Genomic DNA, 9628 nt, shown 5'->3' with positions numbered 1-9628 from the left:
CAGCCCAGCCCGCCGCTGCCCCCTTGCCGCGCTGCGCGGGCCGGGCGGTGTCGGGCTCGGCTGCTCCGGGCCTCCAGGAAGGCGGGAGAGCGGATCGCGGGGCTGCAAGCTGGGGGGGGATGGGGCTAGGGGCACAGCTCGAGGCGGCTGCTGCTGCCGTAGCACCGAGCTGAGCTCCACCTGGACTGGCCGGGGAAGAGCCGCGCCCGCCCTGCCCCGGCCCCACGGGAAGTGATGTTGCAGGGGCGGAAAGCGGCGCGTACTTGCTGCCCAAAAAAGGGCCGAGGCCGGGACTCGCTGCTGCTCGGGGCCGGGGAGAGCAGGAGCCGCTGCCTGGTGAGGGCTGCTTCGGCTGCGGGGAGGAGGCGAGACAACCTCGGGAGCAGCACGTGTCGCCTCAGCGCCCGGCCAGGCTGGCTCTGCCAGCGTGGGCCCGCCAGGTGCCAGGTAGGGCTTGCTCCCGCGCCTTCCCCGGGCTCCGGCCGCGCTTCGCTCCCTGCGGCAGGGTCGTCCCCTGGGGCCGGGGCTGCGCCCCCCTGCCCCGAGCAGCGCCCAGGTGTTTCCGCGCTCAAGAGAAGGGCCCGAGACCTGGATGCTGCGGTCACTCCTGCCTCCCCTTTCGGGCCGAGTCCCGCTCTCCAGATGGGACTCTCCCTCGCAGTAGCTCTCGAGCTTGCCTCTTCCCAGCGCGAAGGCCTTGGCTACCCGCAGCGGTAAAGCAAACCTCCTTACTCATATAAGAAAACGAAAGGCCTTTAAAGTGGGCTGGTGACGAGAGAGCAATGGAAAACGTATATCCAGAAGTCTCGTCCACTGTCTTTGACACGGGTAAGACAATCATGGAAGACGATGGTCCTCAACTGCAAGGGACTGCCAAAGTTATCCGCAGGCTATCTAGCTCCTAATAGCATGAAGTACCAGCATCATCATGCTAGCATGATGCAGGGGTCTGTCCACCCTGATTTGCCATGCAGCTCCTTAGTGTCAACAACAACTTTAATCGTGTTAGATCTGAGGAACAGCCTAAAACAGCTTTTCCCTTCTGTCCGCCTAAGAAATCTTATCTCAAATTTCTGCACTAATAGATTAGTAACAATCTTGATTTTTATGTACGCTGTAAATTCGGAAGATGTGTTGTCTTTTTCAGAAACATTCAGCTTTAATTGCAGTTTTGAGCTGTGCCACTGAGCGTTTTTGAGCATTCCAATTTGTGTGACTGCACAGATACGCAGCCTTTCCTTCTATCTATTACTGTTCGGATATTATGATGAAAGAAGACCTCGCTGAGTATTTGGTGTTCGCTGTTTCGCCAAATATTATTAGGGGGAGGGTAATTTATACATCTAGATTTTCAGGCTGTTAGATTGTACAAAACCACAATGCCATGGGTTAATATTACAACCAGAACAGATCCTGAACTCTGTATCATCTTGCATGGGTAGACTGAATTAGCAGATCTAGTCCATTTTTAAAATTTAACTTAATATCCTGTTTCTTGCACGCATTTTCATTTGTGATCATTCCTCACAATCACTTCTCAAAGCTCTTTCTTAAAGCACTCTGCTGTTGTTTCAAGTCTGTTTCAGCTTCTTTGTGTGTAGTACAAAAAGCAAATGGCAGTGTTAGGATAGAGTTCATAATGCTCAAAGGATGTCTTAAAAGTATCATAGGAAGGAATAGCAGGCTACTTCAGCAGTCCGTGGTATCTTGCCAAAAGATTCCAGTTTGTTTTCCTTCAGAGTCCATAAAGCAGTTCTGCATTGGTGGTACTTGCTGTAGCTTATAATTTATCATTTTTACAGCTTATTAATTGCAGAAGAGAATTATTAAGACCAGACCTCTAGCCTGGGAAAGCTTCTGTTTTAATTACGTTCTGCTCTCCCTTAAGATCATCTTTGCCAATCTTGGAAGCATGTAGGCAAAAATGTGCTAGTTCGTCCCCTTAGATGCTCATTTTCTTTTCTTTCCAAGACTATGGTTAAGTTAAAGTGGTTTTTAAATTAATTTATTCTTATAGAAGCAAATATTGTTGGTAGCAATCAGTGACTTCTGTAGACTTTACTTTTGGAGACCAGCTCTCTTGCTGCGAGGTATTTAATGTCCTGGCCCAGTGACCATTAAGGACCTTGTCTCTCTCCATAGATTCGCATGCTCACATACACAGATGGTTGGAAAGAGCAATATATGTTTCATAAGCAACAAAATTCTAGTAAGTAAGTGCATGGAAAATTGCATTGGACATCACACAGGAGTTTAAGTGCCACTGCTTGTTCCCTGTTACTTCAAAGGGAAATGGAGGCATCTATTAAGTAGGTGCCTCTAAAAAACAAATAAACAACCCCATCCCCCCCCCCCAAAAGCTAAGATTGTTAGGTTTTTGACTATAGAGAAATGTCAAAAGAAAATGATAGTTAAATATACTGTGCTGTAATAAAGTCACCACTGAATTCAGTTTTTTGCTTATGCAGCCTTGCAAAGATTTGAAATTAGAGGTGCACCGATACATTGGTCCGATATTGGATTGGCACTGATATAAAGAAAATTGATCATTTGGAAATCAGCCTGATGTGGCCAATAATTTGGCCGATAAATGCCTGTGCAAGCACACAGCTACAGTGCTCCTCGCTGCCTACATGGTCCACAGCCCAGCAGCTTGGAGAGCTGCATGCAGATGGTAAGTGTGGTGTGGTGGAAGGAGAGGGGGGAGAGAAGGGGTGTGGGGGGCCCCGTGGTGAGGGAGGAGTGGGGCTGGGGCAAGTGCTACCTGGGCGGGGCAGGATGGAGCCGTGGCTTGTACGGGGGCGGGTGGGGGGGCTCCTGCTGCTGCACGCCGCTCATCTGGGAGCCACTGGTTTGGTGCTCGCCTGCTTGTCTGACGGCTCCTGCTGCTTGTCCAGGAGGGCGTGGGGAGGTGGGGGAGCGTGCCCCTGGTTCTGCATGGGGCAGGCTGGGGCTGGGGCTGTGCAGGGCTCTTTCCAGCCTACCTTGCCCTGCCCTGCCCTGTGCAGATCTGGTGGGCACACCTCCCCACCTCCCCCACGCCCTCCCAGACAAAAGGCAGGGGCCGCTGGGCAAGTGGCTCCTGGCTGAGTGGCGCACAGCGGCCCAAGCTGCCCATTCCCTCCCCATGCCCCCCAGATGAGTCGCAGCTCCATCCTGTATCTGCCCCGCCCTGGCTGGACACTGCTTGACCCAGCCCCACTCCTCCCTCACTGCAGGGTCCTTGATCTGCCCCCCCCATGCCCCTTCCCTCCTCCTCCCACTACACCAGACTTACCAGCTGCACACAGCTCTCCAAGCTGCTGGACTAATATCAGATCAGTATCAGCCAATTACGCCTCCTTAAAAATCAGCTATCAGTATTGGCCCCAAAAACCTCTGTTGGTGCATCCCTAGTCAAAATTTGTGTTCTACTCATTGAACTCCTAGAGACTACTTACATGCTTGAAATTAAGCATTCCCATAACCATATGCATATTCACTCAAGAGCTTGGTTTCATGCCTTGTTTTGAAGACCCTGTTGCTGGCAACAAAACAGCTTTAAACATGTTTCAAAACTGAAGACAAACACTTTTAAAGGTTAAGCTTAGTCACTGTTGTTGTCTCCTTTACACCAGTGCATTGCAATCACTTTCTGGTTCTATGGTACATTTTTGAGGCTTATGAAAATGTAACTCCCCCTTAGCTGTTCAGGATTAGCTTGAGCTGTATTTTCTTAAGGTACTGCAGGTATATTTTAGTTGCACTGTGAATAAAGGCTTGATGGTTGGGTAGTCCTAAAACTTTTTTTTCTAACTCTTTTTGTTATGTAGAATAAAAAGCATGCCCAAAATATGAACACTTATTTGATTTATGGCAATGTCCATAGAACTAATATAATTCTTTCCTTTGTAGCTGCGGCTGCTTGGGTAGTAGGCACAACATAATGTATTTGTCAGGGTTTTGTATGGTACAGGACCTTGACATTCCACTTATCAGCTGACCAGCAGCTCAGGGATAGTTTTCTGTGGTAAAACTAGAGCTAACTTATCAACTTCTTGAAGATAATATTCAACCATCGAGCACTGAAGTTTTGTTTTCCTGAGTCCGCTGCTTCAAAATATTGCTTGTAGCCAATACTTCGGAGAACTGCACATAACTGGGAAAAGATGAAGCATTTTATACTTCCGTTGACAGCCAATTTGACTCAAGTACTAGCTTGCAGTTTGTTTGTTTATTTGTTTGGGGGGGGGAAGCTGGGGTGGGGTAGGGTGAGAACATTAGGGGAAGCTTCATGTCTCTCTGCTATGCAGCAGCCAGGAGTCTTGGTAGGGTTGGAGTAAACATATCTGAGGTCCTGAGGTGAAAAGGAGTTTTATGACAGGGGTGTTTAACTCATCTGGCCCTGGGTCTGGATGAGGGTCACTGTGCTGGCTGTGGACTGGTACCATGTGCAGTACACGCACTACCAGGTCCAGTCCACATGCCATGTGTAGTATGCATCAGTCCCCAGGGCTGCACTTGCTGCAGGTGGTGCACAGGGATGGACCAGCCATGTTTGCTACACATGTTGCAGTGCCCTGCCTGACTAGCCCTGTACACTGGCTCTGGCACAGCCGAGTCTGGACCAGCCCCAGATCCAACATGTAGAGCTGGCCTGGAAGAGTGTTGCATGTATCCCATGCCAGTTCTCTATAGCATGTGCATGGCCAGTCCAGCCCCATGCAACGTGTGATGGCCCTTGGGGCTCACTGTGCATGTAGGCCCTAGAGCTGTCATAGGGTGCACTGCTCAGAGCATGCGGGCTGGAGCCAATGCTGCATGTGGCACTGGGAGTCCAGGGTGCAGGCTGTATGTGGCACCCAAGACTGACCTCCTGTGCTATATGCAGGGCCAGGGCTGGGGCCAGGGCTTGTGCGTGTGGTTAGTCCGCTGACTCGTGGCCACCTCATGCAGTTCCTCAGGCTGGATTTGGCTCTCTGGCTAAATGTTTGATACCCCTGTTATAGAAGAAGAAGAGCAGGCTCATAGGTAGTATCTTAGGGTTCAGTCTTGCAAATATATTTGTCTGTATATTTACACACATGCACCGTGCCCAGTTGGAGGCATCATCAAGCCAGCATTGGTGAAGACAAATAGATACACTAATCAGCCACCAGGTGGAGTCGGAGATGCTAACAAGTTTGATCCTTAATGGCTGCTTGCAGTCTGGCAATAGAGTGAAAGTTACCGTTTTTTTCGTAAGTACTGGTCCACTATTTTTCAAGAACAAGCCTAAAGAACAAACCTTCAGTTGTGCCATTGTAGCTTTAGGGATCAACAAGCATTGAGATTTAGTTATTTTTGTTAGTTAAACAACACTTGAATTTGAGGCACAAACTTTTTTTTAGTAGTTGATGTAACGTAGTTGCCATGGGCATTGCCTGCCCATCCCTCACATAATCTCAAATAATGTTCAGTTAAAGCACTAGACTTCAAGATTAATAGGATAAAGCCACTGAGCTTTCCTAGTGGCAGGACCTTACTTGTGCTTTCCTTGTGGAGTACATTTAAGCTTGTTAAGCAGAATCCTGGCCTTTTTTGAAGATTTAAGATATTCCTTTTTCTCAGGGTCTTGCCAGCTCATGGTTTCATACATGACTGAAAAAACTGCAGGTAGCAATAGTATAATGCTTGGGCTTTCAGGATTTACAAGGTACTCAGTTACTCTGGTAAAGGGCATACAGTATGACTGCCAAGACTACATGGAATCATTGGGCAGCATTTTAATTGATGGTTACTTGGTCTGGGGTCCACGTAGGTAGTAGAAAGTCTGCTTTTGGAGAGGTTCTTAGGTTAGAAAGTGACTGTAGGTTTCCAGTGCTGAAAGCAGAATTGAATTGCTGCAACTTGTAAAGCAGATAGTGCTAGAAGGAAAGTAGATCCAGGTTCAAGTTAAGGATTTCTGCCACACACTTGCACCTAAAGTATGAGCAGTGAGGGAGGGCTATGAAAAACACTACAAGGAACCACAATTTCTACTGTATGAAAATATGTGATTTGTTACTAAGTGATAAATAAACAGGGTTGCCATGAATTGTGTAGAACATTTAATGAGTTTCAGAATGGCATTTACAAAAAATCATATTCAATTGCAGACACTCCTGCTACAGTTGTAGTAACATATAAATGGAGTGAGTGTTCCAGTTACCAGGAATGCGTTTAGCCAACATTGCCTATGGGTGGATAAAATTGCTACTAAACAATTACAATTTTATTAATTGTATGTGGAAATCAACTGAGCAGTTCTGTGCATGCACTTTAAAAAATGGGACCATCTTTCTGATGATGCACACAATGGTAAATGGCAAATGTCACCTGTGAAAGGGGCACCACAAACCATAAATATTTATGTTTCCATGTTCTTTATTGAGACACCATTTTTGTACAGTGGATTCAGCTGGCAACATTGGCCATTCTGTGGAAGGCTGGATAACGAACACTGTCTTGCCAGAAGTATTTGTGTTTTTTGGTATTACCATATTTTTCTCTCATTACCACCTCTAAATAATACTCGCACCTTGTTTTTGGAAAGGCAGAATGAAGGGGAAAAAAGATTTTGCCAGAGTTACCACTGCATAGAACAGGACAGAACCTAATCTTTAGCTGACTCGCCCTTCTTTTCCTAAAAGCTGAAACTATCTGCTGCTGAAGACTGGTCTCCATGTGTGAGTCTACAATTTTGAAAAGAACTAAAAATATTCTGAAAGGCTGTGAAGTAGGAAAAGAGAGACCAGGAGTAGCCAAAAGGCTGCAAAATTGCCAGAAGAAAAGTTGGTTTCCTTAGTGGAACATCAAGACAGTTTTAAAGGAGAGATGACTGTTAACTTGTGGAGTAAAGAACAGTGAGCCAGTAAATCAACTAATTCCTTCATCTGGGAGCAGGAATCTAAGCAGGGTGCTTCTGTTCCAGACAGAAAATCAGTTTCCCTGCTTAAGACATGCACCCTATTATTATTATTATTTTTATTTATTTATTTTTTAGGAAAAGGTACGTGTTGTATATTAGTTAAGATGGCATTTCCTGCATCTTGTATCTATATACCTATTTAGAAATGATCAGTAGTACCTACACTGAAAATGATCTGTGTGGGCACTTGTTAGCCAGCCCAGATTCACTATGAGCACTGCCATTTTGTCACTTTCATAACTATGTTGGTTATTCCATTCGGTCATCCTGTCCATTCATTCAGTGAAAAGCTATAATGAAAATGGGTTGCTGTGAGAGGGAAGAAAACAATCTTTCTAGCAAGGATGTTAAGAGAAGGAAACATTTGGAGTGGAGGAGGCGACCCTCAGAGGTGAGGACTCGAAACAACCTAAAACTCCTCCTCTTGCTTCCCAGCAATGAATATGTCAGAGATTTGACAGTCCTGTTAAAAATGCGTTGACTTGAATAAATCTGTTTGTTTTTGTATATAGCATTTGGGGGGGGAGGGGCGATAACGAGGTTCATGTGTGCTTTTCTAGTTTTCTTATCTCCCTTTTCATCTGCCTTTAAAGCTTGATGTTTCAGATTAGCCATTAATAAGGAGCTAGAGTGAATTCCTTCTGTTAATGCACCGTGAAGGCTGCAGAGTTCATACTTAGATTTGTATTGCATTGTGAAAACTTCATACATTTGCTTAAAATTATCAGATGCAACAGGTTTCACTGTGAATTGCCCTGTTTTACAGGGCACAGAATGTTAACTTATTATGAGAAGTGCATAGTTACTGATTTATTGCTGACATGCAGTGCCATCCCATAGCAGATACCCTTTTGACGCAATAACATCCAAAAGGTTTTGTTTGGTTTTTCCCCTAAATTTGAATGTAGAATGCAAGATTAGACCTTTCTACAACACCCCCAAATAATTTAGGATTTATCTGCTTTGGTTTTGTTACAAAGCATTTGTTTTCTTATTTCAGGGAGGGTTCTAGTAGTTCAAGCTAGAACTGGCACAACACCACAGGCACCTCTCTCAACTCTACAACTGGTCCAATAAAAGATACCACCAAAAAAATTATTCCTGTTGCGTAACATGGTGAGTCTTCTAGTGTTGAAGATGCTGTGTTTGGTTACACCGTGCTTGTGGTTGCGTTTTTCACTGGTGCCAGAATGGAAGAGCAGGGGGATGGGTGGGGATCATACCATCACTTTTCCTTATGGGATTATTGCACCTTTTATATTCTGATCTTCTTCACCCATCTACAACTTTCCCATAGGTTCCAGTGGGTGAAATTAAGCTTCAAGTTGGATAGTGAGACATGGTTATTTGGGGGGGGGGGCAGGGAGAAGGGAGAATGGGGGGTTGTGTTTTTGGTTTGGTTTGGTTTTTTTGCAGTGTACTTTTGTTAAGAAGTTAAATAGGCAATGCATCTTAGTCCATTTCAGATTCACTGCACCAATGCTGAGGATGCAAGCTTGATATTTTTTGCTGCTTCTATAGCAGAAAATATAGGATCTCGAATTTAGAGAGAAACCTTTAAAAGACGTGTTAGGAGAAGCTGCTTAGTGTAAGGGGCTAGAATGGAATTTTGTCTTCAAGAGATATTAAGCAAGGTGGGGGGGGTTTAATTGATACTAGAGAGAAATTTAGGTTAGTCTTAGTAGTATTGCTGAAACTTTATTTTTACTACCAGTTGTGCTTTTACTGCAACCTGCTATTGAAAGATTTTTTTTTTAAATGTCACTTCTCAGCTTGCAACATTTTTTGCATTATACATTTAAAGCCTAATTCCACAAAGTTCTGAATATCCCGGATGTGTCAGGAAGTGCTTGGTACATAGCAGAATGAATCTGCCAAACTAGTATTTTCACCAGACCTTTAAAATAGGAGGCAGCAACTCTTTTCTTAATGGGGGAAAAAAGTAGAAATGGGGAAAAGGGCACTTGTGTATTTGGAGTACCCATTTTGATTATTTACTTCAGAAGCAACACCTCAAAGGGCATCATACTTTTTGTGAGAAGATCAAGACAAAACAGATGGAGATCTCAGCCAGCCAGGCTGAACATGCTTAATTGAGAAATAATGGAAAGAGTGAAGACATGCAGTGTTTTCTATATTTATAATATCTAAATTCTGCTGTTAAAAAAGGAGTTACAGGCAGTGGATCCACTTTGCTAAACATTGTTACAAGAGAAGGCTAAGCAGCAATGGGGCGAAAATAATGCCTGGTTTGAATCCGAGGAAGGGCAGGTCTCTTCAGCTTGTTAATCAGTTTAATATAGAGTCTGATCTGAGGTGCAAGATAATACATTCTTATTTTCATTTTCTCCTGTTGGGTTAGACTGAAGGCTCAGGAGTGTTTAACAAATGCTTCTTGATTCACCAAACGCATGTAGGCATTGTCTGGATTAGGGAAAATAATAGAGATTAGGTTGGAAGTAGTTACCAAGTTGTAGTTAATTTACTGTTCTCATAAGGTTTGAGCTTGTGAGTACTTAAGTCACTTGTGAAACTGGGATTTAGGAATCTAAAGCATTTTGGTAGGCTTGGAAATTTTACACTCAGTCTTTTTCCTAGAATAGATACGGAGTAACGTGGTTTGAGTTACCCAGTCAAACTGTCTGGAAGCTGTGGTTGATGCAAGATGTGGTAGCCCTGCTTTTGATGGGAGCGGGTTGA

Source organism: Gavialis gangeticus, unplaced genomic scaffold (genome assembly GCF_001723915.1).
Source record: "Gavialis gangeticus isolate Ggan-Ray unplaced genomic scaffold, GavGan_comp1, whole genome shotgun sequence".
Taxonomy (NCBI): Eukaryota; Metazoa; Chordata; order Crocodylia; family Gavialidae; genus Gavialis; species Gavialis gangeticus.
Note: the sequence above shows the minus strand (reverse complement) of the source record.